The sequence below is a fragment of the Pyrus communis genome, chromosome 11 (assembly GCF_963583255.1).
Source record: "Pyrus communis chromosome 11, drPyrComm1.1, whole genome shotgun sequence".
Classification (NCBI taxonomy): Eukaryota; Viridiplantae; Streptophyta; class Magnoliopsida; order Rosales; family Rosaceae; genus Pyrus; species Pyrus communis.
In genome coordinates this window covers 15688102-15707019 of record NC_084813.1, presented here as the reverse complement: position 1 = coordinate 15707019, position 18918 = coordinate 15688102, and the positions used below count along the sequence as shown (strand labels likewise).

Genomic DNA, 18918 nt, shown 5'->3' with positions numbered 1-18918 from the left:
TTTTTTGTGAATATTAGTTTACTAGATATGCGCATTTTGTGTTTTGTAAAAGAATTCATACTAAGACGTCTATATTTACCGGATGAGTTATATGCCTTGTTTGCTCAACTAATCTCTTTCTTTTTATAAATTTGGAATTATAACCCTTCCAAAACCAAACAAAATATACTTCTTCCACACTACACGTCATGTTGCCTTATTACTTCTTCTGAACGAAAGAAAAATATTGTGAGATTATATTTGATCAAAGAAAAATTCAAACCGTGAAAAAATTTAACCATAATTTGAACTCTTTTGAGAAATGCCTTCAAATGACTGAAAGTGTTTTTAAAAAAAAAAATTTTAGGTTCTAACCAAAATTAATTTGCATTTTTCTTTAAGGAAAACTAATGAAAATAGCTTGAAAGCTTTGAGTTTTAATGATAAGGACAAAATAAAAGGTAAAGTGAATAGTATCATGATTGATTTTTTAGTGTAAAAATGTGGTTTTTAGTTAAAGTGAACAGTACCGGGAACTTTTCGGTAAAATTTCCTTTTTTTTTTTAAAGAGTGATTTAAAAACCATTTTTATTAAAAACTTTTCCAATCATTTAAAAGCATTTTCCAAACTAACCCTTAAGTAATTTAGTTGTAGCTGTGACCAAAGAAAAATTCAAACGGTGCAAAATCAAACATTAATCAATTAGTTTAATTATGGTTTTGAACTTTTGTAAACCGCAGACCGATTACGTACATATTTATTAATATTATTTTATTTTACATGCGCAATCCTCTCATTGTGTATTTATCTAATAACTAGATAAGAAGGTTGAGTTTGAGGTTTATGGAAATCGATGATTGATTACCAAAACAGAATACGTAGCAAACTATGAAAATTTTGTTTGTTTGTTGTATTTTGGGCTGACAAAGTCGAAAAAAATGATTAGGTTTACACCCAAACCCTTGAACATTGATTTTGTTTGGGTGATTTTGTTCAGACATTTTTGTAAAATCCAAACCGTGATTTTGTTTAGACATTTTTGTAAAATCCAAACCGGACCACACGTTATATTATAATTGGTTTGGTCGTGATTTGGGGGCAAATCAATCTAATCCGAATCATGCCCCGCGGTCATTTCACCTTAATGCTAGGCAGTTAGTGGTCACTGATAATATAATGGCTACAGCCATTTCGGAGTGGTTGAGTGGCTGTATACGAATTTTAAGTTTGTATTTCACACGTAAGTGTTAGACTCGATTCTTGGCACTAGTAAATCACACGATGATACTCATAGAGAGCTGAAATGTCTCTGTGTGTTTTTTTGGCTCCTGTAAGAGTGGACTGTCATGACGAAGTTAATGTAACCATGCAAAGGTTAGTTTAATACAAACTAAAGTTTTTCAACTAAAATGATTCATGATATTGGCATAACTCATCAATTTGGCGATATAGTTTAAAATCGATAGAAGTGGTCTTTGAGACTATCCACCGTCAATCAGTTTGGTCATTCCATGAAAATCTCTGTTAAATTGAAGGTATTTTTGTCAAATCAACCATCCACTTGAACTAGTGGTTACAATTTAACTCTACAAAATCAGGAATTATGCTAATTTCAGAAACCATTTTGACTAAAAACTTCACAAACTAATTAATGAAGAGCTTCTCACTAACCTGATAGTGTAATGATATTCATTTCCACCGATAAATTTAGGTTATATGTTCAATTCTTATTAATGACAACTTAACACCAAATTGTTATGAGTAGCTAACAGTTTGGCTTTTAGCTTGAATCCACTTGTTTGAAAGAAATAAATGTGTTGACTTGAACAAAAAAATTGATAATAATTGTAAAAGGAATATTAAGGGATTCTCTGTCACATTATAATTTAACGTCAAATTTTGTGGCAACATCATAAAACATTGTGTAAAAAATATGAAGTGGCAAAGAATTCATAGAAAGACCACTTTTGAGAGTCTTCTGAACATTTCTCTACTTGTAATCTAGAGAAGTTTTACAAAACAACTAGTTTCAATTGACCAAATTTGATTTACTTATCTTTATTAATTAATGAAACTCTCTTTGTCAACCAAAAGAGAGTGAAAAGACAACCTAGTCTTCTATTACACACAAAAAATGATGGGCAATAATGTAATTTTACTATTTTTTATTGAAGCCTCACCTACCAGTGATGTTAAAATACCATCAATATTTAAAAAATAAAATAAAAACAAAAACCTCTCACTCCCCCACGTTCTCTCTCTCTCTCTCTCTCTCTCTCATTCTCATTTTCTAAAAAAATGTGTTCACACACACAAAGTATATAGGCAAATACTAGTTACAATTATGAAAAGTAGTAATGTAGTAAATAATAGTTTAGATTTGACATATTGAATGGAGAACAAAAATAAAAAATAAAAATAAAGTGTCATATAAACCTTCAAAATTAAAATTTACATTTAAAATTTGACACTCCTTTGAAAATAGTCTAACAACTCACATTTAAAATGTCTCAATTTAGGAGAGCAAGAAGACACTAGTATAAGTTTATTTTTTTAATCAAAATATTTATTAGATTTTTTTGTGAATATTAGTTTACTAGATATGCGCATTTTGTGTTTTGTAAAAGAATTCATACTAAGACGTCTATATTTACCGGATGAGTTATATGCTTTGTTTGCTCAACTAATCTCTTTCTTTTTATAAATTTGGAATTATAACCCTTCCAAAACCAAACAAAATATACTTCTTCCACAGTACACGTCATGTTGCCTTATTACTTCTTCTGAACGAAAGAAAAATATTGTGAGATTATATTTGATCAAAGAAAAATTCAAACCGTGAAAAAATTTAACCATAATTTGAACTCTTTTGAGAAATGCCTTCAAATGACTGAATGTGTTTTTAAAAAAAAATATTTTAGGTTCTAACCAAAATTAATTTGCATTTTTCTTTAAGGAAAACTAATGAAAATAGCTTGAAAGCTTTGAGTTTTAATGATAAGGACAAAATAAAAGGTAAAGTGAATAGTATCATGATTGACTTTTTAGTGTAAAAATGTAATTTTTAGTTAAAGTGAACAGTACTAGAAACTTTTCGTTAAAATTTCCTTTTTTTTTTTTTTAAGGACTGGTTTAAAAACCATTTTTATTAAAAACTTTTCCAATCATTTAAAAGCATTTTCCAAACTAACCCTTAAGTAATTTAGTTGTAGCTGTGACCAAAGAAAAATTCAAACGGTGCAAAATAAAACATTAATCAAGTAGTTTAATTATGGTTTTGAACTTTTGTAAACCGCAGACCGATTACGTACATATTTATTAATATTATTTTATTTTACATGCGCAATCCTCTCATTGTGTATTTATCTAATAACTACAGAAGAAGGTTGAGTTTGAGGTTTATGGAAATCGATGATTGATTACCAAAACAGAATACGTAGCAAACTATGAAAATTTTGTTTGTTTGTTGTATTTTGGGCTGACAAAGTCGAAAAAAATGATTAGGTGTACACCCAAACCCTTGAACATTGATTTTGTTTGGGTGATTTTGTTCAGACATTTTTGTAAAATCCAAACCGTGATTTTGTTTAGACATTTTTGTAAAATCCAAACCGGACCACACGTTATATTATAATTGGTTTGGTCGTGATTTGGGGGTAAATCAATCTAATCCGAATCATGCCCCGCGGTCATTTCACCTTAATGCTAGGCAGTTAGTGGTCACTGATAATATAATGGCTACAGCCATTTCGGAGTGGTTGAGTGGTTGTATACGAATTTTAAGTTTGTATTTTACACGCTAAGTTTTAGACTCGATTCTTGGTACTAGTGAATCACTCAATGATGCTCATAGAGAGTTGAAATGTTTCTGTGTGTCTTTCCAGCTCCTGTAAGAGTGAACTGTCATGACGAAGTTAATGTAACCATGCAAAGGTTATTTTAATACAAACTAAAGTTTTTCAACTAAAATGGTTCATGATATTGGCATAACTCATCAATTTGGCGATATAGTTTAAAATCGATAGAAGTGGTCTTTGAGACTATCCACCGTCAATCAGTTTGGTCATTCCATGAAAATCTCTGTTAAATTGAGGGTATTTTTGTCAAATCAACCATCCACTTGAACTAGTGGTTACAATTTAACTCTACAAAATCAGGAATTATGCTAATTTCAGAAATTATTTTGACTAAAAACTCCACAAACTAATTAATGAAGAGCTTCTCACTAACCTGATAGTGTAATGATATTCATTTCCACTGATAAATTTAGGTTATATGTTCAATTCTTATTAATGACAACTTAACACCAAATTGTTATGAGTAGCTAACAGTTTGGCTTTTAGCTTGAATCCACTTGTTTGAAAGAAAAAAATGTGTTGACTTGAACAAAAAATTGATAATAATTGTAAAAGAAATATTAAGGGATTCTCTGTCACATCATAGTTTAACGTCAAATTCTGTGGCAACATCATAAAACATTGTGCAAAAAATATGAAGTGGCAAAGAATTCATAGAAAGACCACTTTTGAGGGTCTTCTGAACATTTCTCTACTTGTAATCTAGAGAAGTTTTACAAAACAACTAGTTTCAATTGACCAAATTTGATTTCCCCTCTCCCAAAGTTATTGCCACTTGATCTCTAGAAATCTCTAACTTGGTTAAGTAATTGCCCTAACAAATGTTTGCACAAGTTTCGGTCGCGCAAACATGTTTTTCTACTAGTGTGATAAGTGATTGAAGTACCCATGATTAAGCTAACACCCCCCACCCCGGGGCCCCAAAAGAAAAATATAATTCTTACATATATGATTAGGCAAAGTGGTCGGAGAGGTGAGAACACTTGCTCCATGTTCTCATCAATGAAAGGCAATGCAACAAAAGAAATTAAGACTCTGGTAATTAATCCGACCCATTGTTGCATGCATTTGTCACGTTAACATCATGTTAAATCATTAAAGTTTCTAGATAATTTTTCATCCAAAAGAAAAAGTTTCAAGATAATTGATGCATTCATCTTTAATTTATTTTTTCTTCTTCTTTTTTATATGAGGATATATTTACACTAAGATAGAGGCGTGAAGTATTAAGAAAGTATGTAACGAGTTTAAAATTCGTCACGTGAACTTTAGTCGATTCATAATTTATACTTCATTTCAAGTAAGAAAACATATCATCAGTTAGTATACTAAATTTTTTTTATTTCAAGTATGTAAATAAATAATAGGCTACAAGCGATAGATGAGGTAATTCATCGAGAAAAAGTAAGTGAAAAAATTAAAATAATTAAAAGATGCTAAAAAGAATTAACAGTTCGGATTATATGTTTGTATTGTCGCATCCCGGCCCGGGGCGGATCACTTCCTGGGCCCGCTCCACCATCGTAGCACGATATTGTCCGCTTTGGGCCCCGACCACGCCCTCACGGTTTTGTTTCTGGGAACTCACACGAGAACTTCCCGATGGGTCACCCATCCTGGGAATGCTCTCGCGCGCTACTTACTTAACTTCAGAGTTCCCATGGAACCCGAAGCCAGTGAGCTCCCAAAAGGCCTCGTGCTAGGTAGGGATGGGAATATACATTTAAGGATCACTCCCCTGGACGATGTGGGATGTCACATGTATGATAACAATACGTTAATATAGAATGAAGGGACAAATGAATTACCCGTAGGAGGGACACGAGTATTATACGTAGAAAAATTGGTCGTCGTCACTCTAAAAATACACAAGATTCGAATACTTATATAAGAGATAAAATCACCTAGTTTTGATATTTTAATTCTTAATTTTTCAATCACGATGAAAGAATCCAAACTTGAGATTTTTTAAGTTATGAGAATAGAATAAAATCTTCTACAATTTGTTTGGCGGAAAATTTAATGAACTAAACATGGAAATGGAATAATTTAAAACAAATGCTAATTTTTACTTTATTGTTAACTCATTGTGAGATTTAGTTCATTTCTCAATTCCCTTACACTATGTTTGGGTGAAGAAATTTAAAATTATTAAGGAATTTAAAAATGAGGGAAATTGAAATGACGAGATTTTATTTTCTAGAATTTGTAAATTTTCTTGTTTGGTTAACCTAAAAGAACAATGGAATTGAATACATAATTTGTTATTTTTAAACTATCAATCATAGAAATTGAGAAATGACACTTATTCACATGGAATTTGAACTTGAGATTTGGAGGTCCCAAATTCTAAGTTTTTTTTCCACGCGGAAATTCTAAATTTCTATGTTTATGAATCCAAACAAGAGAATTGATGTCTGTCAATTTATAAATTATGACTTTTACCAAAATTCTATGTTTATTTCCCTCATCCAAACATAGTGTTAATGTAAATAATTGCTTAAAAAACAAACGTTCTTTTTTTTTTTTTTTTTTTGATAGAGTTATAAACTTACTAAAATCATGAAGAATAATACAATATTGCACCCCTTCTCAAGCAACCATTCCTTCCAATATTAAGTTAGACATTACAACTAAGCTACCCTATAGGAGGAGTGGAAGAATCGTATACTTTATGACTCAATTTCATTTGCTTTTTTATTAATTAACATTCTTGAGCTCAACGTGTTGCATGTACAAAATCAAATATTGTAAACTTTAATAATTGTTCAAGTCTCCATTCTGTATCAATGACATTGTCAACAAACTTTTGTTTAAAATAAAACCAGTGTGAATGAAATGATTAAAAGCCAATGCAATGACCATTTCATCCACTTTGTCGTAGGAATTCAAGAGTTTAAACTTAATGAACAATATCACTGAATAAATCAATGAGATGATTAAAGAATGACCAAAGAATAAGAAAGAAAAATAGAAATTATTCTAGGCTCCTCCCCTCCCAAAATAATAGTTCAGTTTTATTTTCTCTTTTCTTCTTCGTTAAGTTTCGCTCTTCGTAGAAAATGATAGTTCAGTATTGATTTGATACCCTATTATTATTTTTCTTCTCATCCCTTATTCAAATTCTACTTCCAAAATCCCATCTCAATAATTTTCTATTTTCTCTAAACGTCGATCTACCCCCAATTCGAATGACTTTGTTATGATATGATATAATGTACTTGTCATTCTTTGTCAAATAAAGATTATTGTTTGCTTTTATGAGCAGTTGGATTATTAGAGTTCGAGTGCATATATCTGTCAATTATTCAATAGGTTCTTACGGCTTCATATGATACATTCAATAATAATGCGTCTTTAATCTTTAATGACAATCAAAGTTTAGAGTTTTGGATTAATTAGGATTTTGGCTTTTTTTTAATTTGGAAAATAACATAGAACAATGATGGTTTTGATTTATATACACATAGAATGTACATAGAAAGATTGATTAGATGTATAATTCAACCTACCAAACATAAGAAATGACGCAATTGAGTTGAAGTGGGCAACCTATTCAACATGGTTAGCTGTATCCTCCATTCCCGCTTCAATTTATATTTCATCACCAATTCACCATCCCATCTTTCATTATCTCTTGCCTCCAAAACTAAAGGATTATTACTTTCTAATTAACATTAGGTGTGAGGAAAGAGGGAAATGGATATTCTTCGGATTTCTTTTTCCTAATCCATCAAGTTCGGGGATCCGGACCATTAAAATTTGATTCAATAGCTAAAGTTATTATAACTTTTAAATTGGGTCTTTGTTACTATTTAATCAAATTTTAATAATCTAGATTCCTGAACTTGATGTGTTAGGAGAAATGGATTCAGAGAGGTTCATTTTCCAGGAAAGAGGGTAGGATCTGATGGGAAATACCTTTCAATCTTTACACGTAGTCGGATAAGGCGGACTGGATGATGTGGCATAACGTGGAGCTTTCATGTCCTCCACGTGGTTTTTATTTGTTTCGACAACGACACCACGTGTCTAACAAGTCAAACTCATCATTCGCAAATTGACGGATCCGAGGGGTATTTGTCAAAATACCCGCAGCCACTCCATCCCTTTTTCCTACTTGCTTTTGCCGCCTTCGACGCCTTAATGTTAATACTGGCATATGTCCTCACACTTCGTGTGTGAAAATAATTTTTATTTTTATTTTAAAATAGAAAGGAGAAAAGGAAAAAAAAAGTATGTGGAGTAGAGAAAGAAGCTTCTTTTTTTTTTTCTTTGTGTGTATATATATATATATATTTTTTTTTTTGAAAATTAAAAGATGTTAGGATCACCCTTAGGTGAGGTTTTGAAAAAAAAATTGTAAAATTTAACTTGTGTGAATTTACTTTACTACCCATGATTTTGTTTTGTAGTAGAAGATAAAATTATCTTTTTACCCCTATTTTAATTGACAAAGAAGATTTTATTAATGTAGTTTAGATTTAACATTTGAAACATGATTTTTTGTTGTTAGGAAATTTAAACATGTTTACGTACATGGTGATTCATTACAGACCCAGTCTAAGATGCATGGAGACCAAATATTGAACAAATAAAAATTACCATATGAATTAGCATACAAATTCTTAGATTGTTTTGGGATAGGTAGAAACGAAATTTGGTTGAATATTTCTGTCACTTTTCCCCCTTACAGGAGATTTTACATTTTATTTATCATAGCTATATTACTATTTTAAATTAACGAAAAAAGATTTGATAGCGTAAGATTTAGAAGTGATCCAAAGGAGATACATTTGTTTTCCGATTTTGCACGAGTAACATTACTTACATAGAGAGATAATGTTATTTATTGCAAATCTGAAGCCTTTTTACTTTTTTTTTTATATTTTTATAGGTCATTTTGTGTAACATTTCATATCATCCAGATGAGTGAATCATGTAAGCCTTATAGGTATATTCTTATCTCTACCTAGCACGAGGCCTTTTGGGAGCTCACTGACATTGGGTTCCATTAGAACTCCGAAGTTAAGCAAGTAGCGCGCGAGAGCAATCCCAGGATGGGTGATCCATTGGGAAGTTCTTGTGTGAGTTCCCAAAAACAAAACCATGAGGACGTGGTCGGAATCCAAAGCGGACAATATCGTGCTACGATGGAGTCGAACCCGGGATGTGGTAGGTGCCCGGGCCATGATGTGACATTTTGGTTCTGATCCCTCATCAACCTAATTGTTAGAATAAAATTTTTGTTTAAATAGTTTGATCGAGGTCTCTAACATCATGGATGACGAACTCAATACCAAATTAGGTTGTCTATTGTGTGCTTTAGTCGAACTCTCTCTCCCCTAGTGTAAAATATATCGTTGTACTAGAAAAAAATGCTTGATTCAAGCAACATAAGATGATGTAAAGGACAGCCCAAAGCGAAGAAGCCATTTTTACGAAAAACAACATTTAAACAAAGGATATAATAGCAAACTAGTTACAATTAAATAAAGTGACTGAAATGAATAACTTGGACACACCCTCTACAACCAAGAAGGAAACTCCACATTTGAGTAGGTCCTTACATTTGGTCACTCGTGAATACATATTAAAGAGAGAGAAATTGAACACTTAAATCTCGAGTGTAAATGAAAATTTTCTTGTAGTATAACATTCTTAATCACTTGAATTATAATTTACAAACTCCTTCTTGTGGTAAACTCGCTGCATAGTTGCTGGTTTATGCAGCAAGTTGTTTTATTAAGTGAGATTAGCATTTATCTACGTGGGGTGTTTTGTGACTGTATCATGGAAAAAGACATCAGAGAGAGAGAGAGAGAGAGAGAGAGAGAAATAATTGAGAGAGGAAGTGACAAATCGAAGGGTGGTTTGCTTAAATTGTAGAGAAGCCTTTCTTTCTAATGATTCTAATCAATCCGAAAACTGTGATGTGGATTTGAATTGTCTGGATTAATTTCCACCAATACATTTTAGAAACTGACTTTTTATGCACAAACACATGATGAAAACATGGAGATGGTTTTCTGACTGTTTTTTTTCCAAAAAGTGAAGTAGGTGTCCTTTACTCTCTAAAATTCTCTACCCCTACTTGTGATCAATCCTTTTATCTTATCCAGTTTGTTGCATTCCACTTTTGCCAGTTCATTTTCCTATCTACATCTTCTTCAGTCCTTTTCATATGCATACAGACAAAATAACTCTTTCATGTAGGATGTGCATGGTTTAAGCCTTTAATGGTTGTGAAGCAATTAACCACCACTATACCCTAATGCCAAACGTTTCCCCCTTCTTTCTTAGAATGCCTATTTAAACTAATGGATAGATGAGTTAACCTACTTATAATAATTTGATAACTAATTGGTCATTCACTGGAGTTGAATCTAAGATCTCTTATTTACAAGTAGAGAGGAATACCGTTAGGTCATAATACTATCTATGTGACTATAGTTTATTTTGGAATTAGGGGAATTCTACCGTATCAGTTAAAGCAAAATGGTACTGGAATTACCCATCATTTTATTTACTTTTGGGCTCTATATCTTCATGTTTAATAGTGTTACAACATGATGTTAATATTCATTGTTTGAATTACAAGAAATGTAATTGTCATCAAAGTTTACAGTTCAAAGTCACATAATAATGATAATTAAGGTTTAGTTAATAACAAAAAATGAGCATTAGTATTATTGTAATAATGTTGGTATTTACGTTGTGGATGTCCTATTACATTGTCAAAGTATTTTTAAGGAAATAGTCCTATAATCTATACTAATTAATGAAACCCTCTTTGTCAACCAAAAGAGGGTGAAAGACAACTTAGTCTTCTATCACACAAAAAAAAAAGATGGGAAATAATGTAATTTCACTTGTCCAAATTATACTTTTTTTTTTATTGAAACCTCACTTACAGGTAATGTTAAAATATCTCTAATATTTATAAAAAAAATAAAAAACCAAAAACAAAAACCTCCCACTTCCCCCATGTAACATCCCGTCCCAAGTTTCATTTTAACGTACATGGGAAATTACGATTTTACCCCTAATTTGCTCGTTTACGCTTAGTGTTGTGTAGTGTGGTGTTGTAGGACCACACACACTCATACCCTCTCTTTTTCTCCCGGGATTCCCTCCCTCTTTCCCTCACTCTCTGTCTTTCTCTGTCTCTTTCTCTCTCTCTCTCTCTCTCTCTCTCTCTCTCTCTCCCCGAGTTCCTCTTCTTCTTCTTCAACATACGGACATACACACACATATACTCAAACCTTCACCAATCAAGAAACCAAGACCACCCTCGTGCTCGTGGGGCTGAGAGGAGTCTAGTGGTGCCATTTTCAAGTAAGGATATAGTTGTTTTCACGTCGATATCGCCATGGCCGAATTATGTACTGTTCATGCAACCCTTAAACTAGCTTGTTTTTGGAATTTTGAAGCTTGTAGTTGTGTTTGTGAGGTCCCAAGGAACCTCGGAGTGTATCGTTGGACGGAAGTGGACGTCGGGATCGTCCTGTTCAAAGTTGGCCGACTTTTGAAGTTGTGGACAGGTATGATCTAGTAATTTTTAGGCCTTAAAACTAGTCTAACGTGATTCTACTAGTCCTAAGCTTCATTTTGGTTCAAAAATCATGAAAAACGGTTGAGAAACGAGTGAGAAAACACGGTTGGAAATTTTTCCCAGTTTTCCGGCGCCGTCGCCGGCGCCGGAGTCTAGCCGGAGAAGAAAGGGGAATATTCCGTTAAGTTTAACGGAATATTCCTAACGGCAGTTGACGGCGTCAGTTAAGTTTAACGGAATATTTCGTCAATTTAACGGAATATTCCTGACGGCGTCAGTTGACGCCGTCAGTGTGCATGGCACGTGGCCGCGCGTGGGGGGCGCGTAGGTCCGTGCCTTGGACGGTGCGTGGGGGCGCGTGCGGGGTCCAAAAATTATTTTAAAAATATGGGTGTGATCCTGAGGTTGTGTAGAGCACGTTGGTATATTCAATTGTCCATTTTGAGCAATGTATGAGAAGTTATTACGAGAAGTTGGTTATGTGCTTTTAAATTAACGTTTTCGTAGCTTTTGCGCGTATAGGTGATACGTATTCCGAGGACGAGCGTACACACTCGAGGCAGGGGGGCTACGACCCTTCCACTTATCAGTGAGTGGGCTTTTGGTTTTCCGTATATACCTATATACATATTAATTCCCAGAAATTTAGTATAAATGCTTATTTGTTATATGTCACTCCTTTTATATAATTGGTGGTTATGCATGATTAGTTGCATATACGTTATTTATATATTCAAATATGCATATGTCTATTTATGCGTATTGGGTGCTGTGGATGCCCAGGTAAGTGCCAGGTAAAGGTTATTCATATTTACATTTAGTAGTAGTTTGAAATGCTTAGAGATCTCATAATCTGCACCCCGGTGTTAGTGCTCCCGCCCGGGGCCAGGGCATAGTCCTTCACGTGATGTTCACCCGCACCACACGCTCAGCTTGGATCCAAGTTAGGTGCATAGGCTTGTCGTACAGACCACATTAGGTGGTTCCGACTCGTAGGTGACCCGCGATTATTCGCACAGTCTTCACGTGATCGTAGCACTAGAGCGTATATATGATACACCCAGTCTTGTCGTACAGACCACGTTAGGTGGTTCCGACTCGTGTGCAGATTCAGTTATTGAGTTGAGATTGGAGCTCTATATGCAGCCGTACAGGTCACGTTAGGTGACTCCCGGCTGCCAGATTATATGTTATTGATGTGATTTACGCTTGAGCATTTACATTTGATTATGAGATTCTGTTGTGGCATATTCTTGAGCATGAATGGCATATTTTGGAGCATGATTGGCATATCTATACATATGTATATATGTTCATTTTCTGGGAAGTATACAGGTTTTACGGCGAGGGGTTAGAATGTATTTTGCTAAAGAGTTTTCAAAGAGCTTTGCTTTTGCCCACTCACGCTTTTGGTTTTGCGCCCCTCCAGGTTCTAGTGGTCTAGCAGGTTCGGTGGTTTTTCCCAGAGGGCGTCCCGGCATTTCTGACAGACACTCACCATTGTAGGGTCACCTTCGGGTGTATATATGTCGCATCTTTCCTTTTTGACTGCTGTAGACTTGCTCTGATATTGTGTCTCACACACGCTAGCACTTGTTTTAGTACTTTGTATGCTAGTGTTTTTAATTATTCGTACTTTTATATTACTATCTTAATAGCTTCCGCACGTGCACATGGCTACGTCACCTTCGTGTGACGGCCAGCACTCCCTGATCTCGGTCGGGGTGTGTCACCCCACGTTCTCTCTCTCTCTCTCCCCCTTCTCATTTTCTAAAAAAATGTGTTCATACACACAAAGTGTGTAGGCAAATGCTAGTGCTTTTTAAAATAACAACTAAAAATCATTTTAGACAGTTGTTTTGTTATGAATTTAAATAATACATGTTTTTAATTTCTTTCCCACTAAAAATGTTTTATGTGTAACCGGATGTATAAATTCATTCTTCTTTTTATGATAAACAAGTCATGTGACCACTTAAATTTTTTTCTTGGAAGCAATCTTCCATCTTTATTTTAAGGAAAATTAATGAAAAAAGACTTGAAAACTTTGAGTTTTAACGATAAAGACAAAATAAAGGGTAAAGTGACTATTACCAGGTTTGACTTTTTAGTGTAAAAATGTGGTTTTTCGTTAAAGTGAACAATACCACGGGCTTTTCGTTAAAACTCCCATATTTTTATGGTTGTTGTTATTGACAATCTAAAAAAATCATCATGCACTCTATTATAAAAACGCCAGAAAAAAAAAAAAATTGAATTCAGATGAGTGCATGATTTAGCTAAAATGACTCTTGAGATTTGCATAACACATAACTTTGGTCTCTGAGATTGAAAATCAATAGAAATGATCCTTGAGAATGTCCACCATCCATTATTTGGTCATTCCGTTAAAAAAATCCATTAAGTGGTCCCGGAGCTCATACCAAAAATTGAGATTTTTGGCCGGAAATTTGGGCAATTTTCAAAACCTCGTAACTCAATCGTTTTTTAACCAAATTCGACCCATAATATATCAAAATGAAGATAGGAAAGTGTAAAACAAGATTATACTTATTTGGAAGCCCAATGGTTACTACAGATAGTCGAAAAATAGCCTGAAAGGTGACTGATCCGGGGAAACACTGGGAAACTCGCCGTAAACTGGGTAAACTTTAAATGTTCATAACTTCTTCAATACCCAACGAAATCGAGTGATTCAAACCAAAAATCATACTTCTTGATGAGACAAAGAGAATGGTACTTTTCTTGATGGCTAACTCGTCGTGGTTTAGCTAGAAAATGGCTCGAAATTGGCTAACTCGATGAGACCAAGATAGCCAATTTCAAGCCTTTTTCCTGCCAAACCACAGCGAGTTAGCCGTCAGGAAAGCTACCTTCTCTTCTTCTCGTCGAGAAGTATGATTTTCGGTTTTGAATTACTCGATTTCGTTGAGTATTGAAGAAGTTTGAACATTTAAAGTTTACCCAGTTTCAGGCGAGTTTTCCAGTTTTCCTATGGACCAATCATTTTTCAGGCTATTTTTTGGCCAAACCACGGTGGGTTAGCCATCGAGAAAGGTACCATTCTCTTTGTATTATCAAGAAGTATGATTTTCGTTTTTGAATCACTCGATTTCGTTGAGTATTGAAGAAGTTATGAACGATTAAAGTTTACCCAATTTCCGACGAGTTTTCCAGTTTTCTCACAGACCGGTCAAATTTTAGGCTATTTTTCTGCCAAACCATGGTGAGTTAGCCATTGAAGAAGGTACCTTCTCTTCATCTCATCGAGAAGTATGATTTTCGTTTTGAATCACTCGATTTCGTTGAGTATTGAAGAAGTTATGAACGTTTAAAGTTTACCAAGTTCCCGGCGAGTTTTTCAGTTTTTCCGTTGATCAGTCACCTTTCAGACTATTTTCCGACCATCTCCGGCAACCATTGGGCTACCAAATAGGTATAATCTTGTTCAATACTTTCCTATCTTCATTTTGATAGATTATGGGTCGAATTTGGTTAAGAAATAATTGAGTTACGAAGCTTTGAAAATTGCCCAAACTTCCGGTCAAAAATCTCAATTTCTGGTATAAGCTCCAGGACCACTTAACGGAGTTTTTAACAAAAGGACCAAAATAATGGATGGTAGACAATATCAGAGATCATTTCTATGGATTTTCAATCTTAGGAACCAAAATTATATGTTATGCAAATTTCAAGAACCATTTTGACTAAAAAAGCCTTTTTGAAATGCCAACAACATCAACACCCGTTTTTATGAAAGGAATAAAATTTGAAGCTAAAATCTCTTACGCAACCCCTTCCAATACAACAAAAAGAACACTTCTTGTTGATGTTGGCATGTTCTATTCCCAAACATAATACCATCTACGCAACTGATGTTGATAAAAACAACATCGCCGATCCATGTGGCCTTGGGCTTGGTGTCTTCGATCTCTTCCTTTCCATGTTTCTCCTATCTTCTAATCATCTATATATCCAAAGTTTTGACCGCTGTTTTCCTCTGTGAAGAATGCCTTCGTCGTTGTGATCCCTCTCTCATTCTGTCAAGAAGAGACTTTGCGATCGCTGTATGGCCCACTGCTCAACCTCAAGTCCTACTGTGGTTGTTGTTATTCGCATATGAGATTGTGGTTTTGTTGGTTAATGTGATTTGTGCGCTTGACAAAGACTTATGAGAAGGTTACTCGACGTTTGCTAGAGGTAACTTATAATAGTGTCTGTCAACAATTGCAAATCCTTAAAACATAATGCAGTTTTTTCCTCGTTGTGCCTTTACGGTAATTATCCAGCTCATAAGGTTGTCGCCAATGTTCTAAACGTCAACTAGACGGTAATCGAGCGACGAGTAGATGCCTAGCACTTAGCAGCAAAATTGGCTTCTCCTCCTCCCTCTCAATATTTTTCCTCTCTGTTTTTGCTTTTCTCCGTAATTAAATTAAAAGACAAATCCAAAAGAAAAATAAATAACAGTAAATAAGGAAAATGATTGTAGCAAAAGAACTGAGAAATGATTAACCGTCAATTTAGGGCTATTTATTGAGCTTAGACTTTCAGACGCATCCAAATTTCCAAAGCCTTTGGATTTAACAAAAATATAAAAGATGGACCTGCCATTATTTTCTTAATTGACATGAGACTGGTGTTTTGTGATAGCAAAAATTAATTGATTTTACACCATTTACTCTACCTACCACTAATTTGGATTTCTTATGCAATTTGACTCGTAAAAAAAACTAACACAGATGAGCCCCAAGTATAAGACGGTTTATATATAATCACTTTTGGCTTTTAATAACTTGAAAACGATATTAAACAAATTTATGTGGAAATGCGAAGATGTTTAAATCCATGCACTAACTTATGACCCAAATTAGAGTAGCAAGTTTCGTGACTAATTAATTTATCAGGTATCGATGGGAAAAGTTTAATTTATAAACAAGCTCAATATCCTTTTTAAAAGAGTGGTACTATCTACACACTTATTTTTAGCTTTCATATACTGTCTGTTAATTTCTGTCATTTTATCTTCAATTCATTCAATCTGACGGTCGAAAATTGAGACGAGTGTTTGCAAGATAAAAAAAGGTGTCAACGAATTTATGTTAGAATAGATGACGATCTGTCATAACACAAGTGAATTGTAACAACACATAGTGTTCTAGTCGTGTGATAGTTACATTGAAAACTTCTCGAATGAATTAGTTTCTTGGTTTTCTTACATGTATGTAGACCTGGTGATAGTTTCATGTTTACTTTGTTTGTGTCATTTTCCTGACATACACGATATCTTAATGGAGTGTCGTGTCAAACCTATTAAAATGAACGTGTAATATGACCTGACCCGAACTTGATCCATTAAAGAAAATATTTTTCACTTCAATAAATTATCAAATGAAAAACATCATACTATATTAGTATCTACATACCACGTTGTCACTAAATTAATACCTACACTCCCAAAACCCTAAAAATTCAAACGACGATGTAGCCAAAGTCAAAGCAAGGAGGATGCAATCACGACTGTTGACATATTTTTTTTTTACATTTTTCACACTTGTAAATTAATTATTATGAATTGTTACAAATTTTCAACTACACCTAAAAACATTGTTCATGAGGGTTGAGAGGGTTTTAAGAATCCAAATGAGGGTTGAGAGGGTTTTAAGAACCCAAATGACAGTGTACCCATCATCAAAGTGTAGAGGATGCGATCACGATGAATTTTTTAGGGTAAATTACATTTTATCCCCTCAGGTTTGGGGTCAATTTCAATTCTTTACAATATCTTTTAAACATTTCGATTTCATATATTTACTATCATTTTTGTCACATCCCGGCCCGGGGCGGATCACTTTCCGTGCCCGCTCCACCACCGTAGCACGATATTGTCCGCTTTGGGCTTACCATTCCCTCACGGTTTTGTTTTTGGGAACTCACGAGCAACTTCCCAGTGAGTCACCCATCATGGGATTGCTCAAGCCCCATTCTCGCTTAACTTCGGAGTTCCTACGAAACCCGAAGCCAGTGAGCTCCCAAAAAGCCTCGTTGCTAGGTAGGGATGAGAATATACATTTATGGATCACTCCCCTGGGTGATGTGGGATGTCACAATCCACCCCCCTTAGGGGCTCGACGTCCTCGTCGGCACACCACGACTAGGGTTAGGCTCTGATACCAAATTGTCACATCCCGGCCTGGGGTGGATCACTTCCCGGCCCCGCTCCACCACCGTAGCACGATATTGTCCGCTTTGGGCTTACCATTCCCTCACGGTTTTGTTTTTGGGAACTCACGAGCAACTTCCCAGTGGGTCACCCATCATGGGATTGCTCAAGCCCCTTTCTCGCTTAACTTCGGAGTTCCTACGAAACCCGAAGCCAGTAAGCTCCCAAAAAGCCTCGTTGCTAGGTAGGGATGGGAATATACATTTATGGATCACTCCCCTGGGTGATGTGGGATGTCACAATTTTATTTCAATTTCATATATCCGTTAGAAAATATGTTAAGTGATGACGTGGCAAATAAGGGGTCTCCATTTGTACTGATGTGGTTGCCACGTGACTAAACACTTAATAAAAAATTTAAAATAATTAATTTAAAAAAAGCAAAAAAAAAAAAAAAAAAAAAAAAAATCCAAAACCCAGTTCGTCTTCCCACCCGAGCACACCCCTAACCTAGAATCCCATTCTCCCACCCCTTCTCCCCACTCGAGTACACCCTTCTCCAAGTTTTTCAGTTGTGCCGGCCTCATGTCCTTCATCTCCGTCGTCCCCGATTCCTAACGTCCTAGTTCATCTCTCCCAAGCTGCCGTTGAGACCGTCCTCCGCGATGGTACGCTCCGGCCGATTCCCAAGCTCTTCGGCGGAGCGTCCACTCGCGACGATGCCTCCGAGGCCAATGTCGACGACGTCACTATCTCTACGGGCATGTGGAGGCTTAGAGATTCAAGTCACAACTCTGGTTCCTCATCCCGGTTCGCCAGGGCTTCCTTGCCGAAACGCAAGCGATCCGCCGCGACCAACGAGTCCTCCACCAAGTTACTTCAGCTCCAGCAACACGCGGATCTAGATCTTCGGTTGACCCCGACCTTGTCTTTCAAACCCATGCCCAAATTGAAGACCCGATAACCGGGAACCCCGTCCATGAACTCATATGAGTCCGGCGTCACCACGTGCTTCGAGAGTGGGTTCGAAGATCAACACCCATACTCTTACGTCGGTGGACTGGAGAGAAAGCTACTCAACTTGTTCCCTTGAGGAATTTTCCCCTTTGCCAATTTTTTGTTGATAAATCTGACGCAGCTCTATGAAATTGAAGTATAGGGTGTGCTCGGGTGGGGAAGACGAATTGGATTTTTTAGATGGGAGAGGAGGTGAAGATAGTGGAGGAGGGTGATGGAATGGGATTCTGGGTTGGGGGTGTGCTCAGGGGGGGGGGAGAAGGGGTGGTGAAGACGAATTGGGTTTTGGCTTTTGGCTTTTTTTTTAATTAATTAATTAATTATTTAAAATTTTTATTAAGTGTTT

At 35.3% G+C, this 18918-nt stretch overlaps 1 pseudogene; it reads left to right on the top strand.

Moving 5' to 3' along the window:
• The first annotated feature begins 17900 nt into the window (after positions 1 to 17900).
• LOC137709070 (LOB domain-containing protein 37-like) lies at positions 17901 to 18648 on the top strand (annotated as a pseudogene).
• Positions 18649 to 18918: the final 270 nt, after the last annotated feature.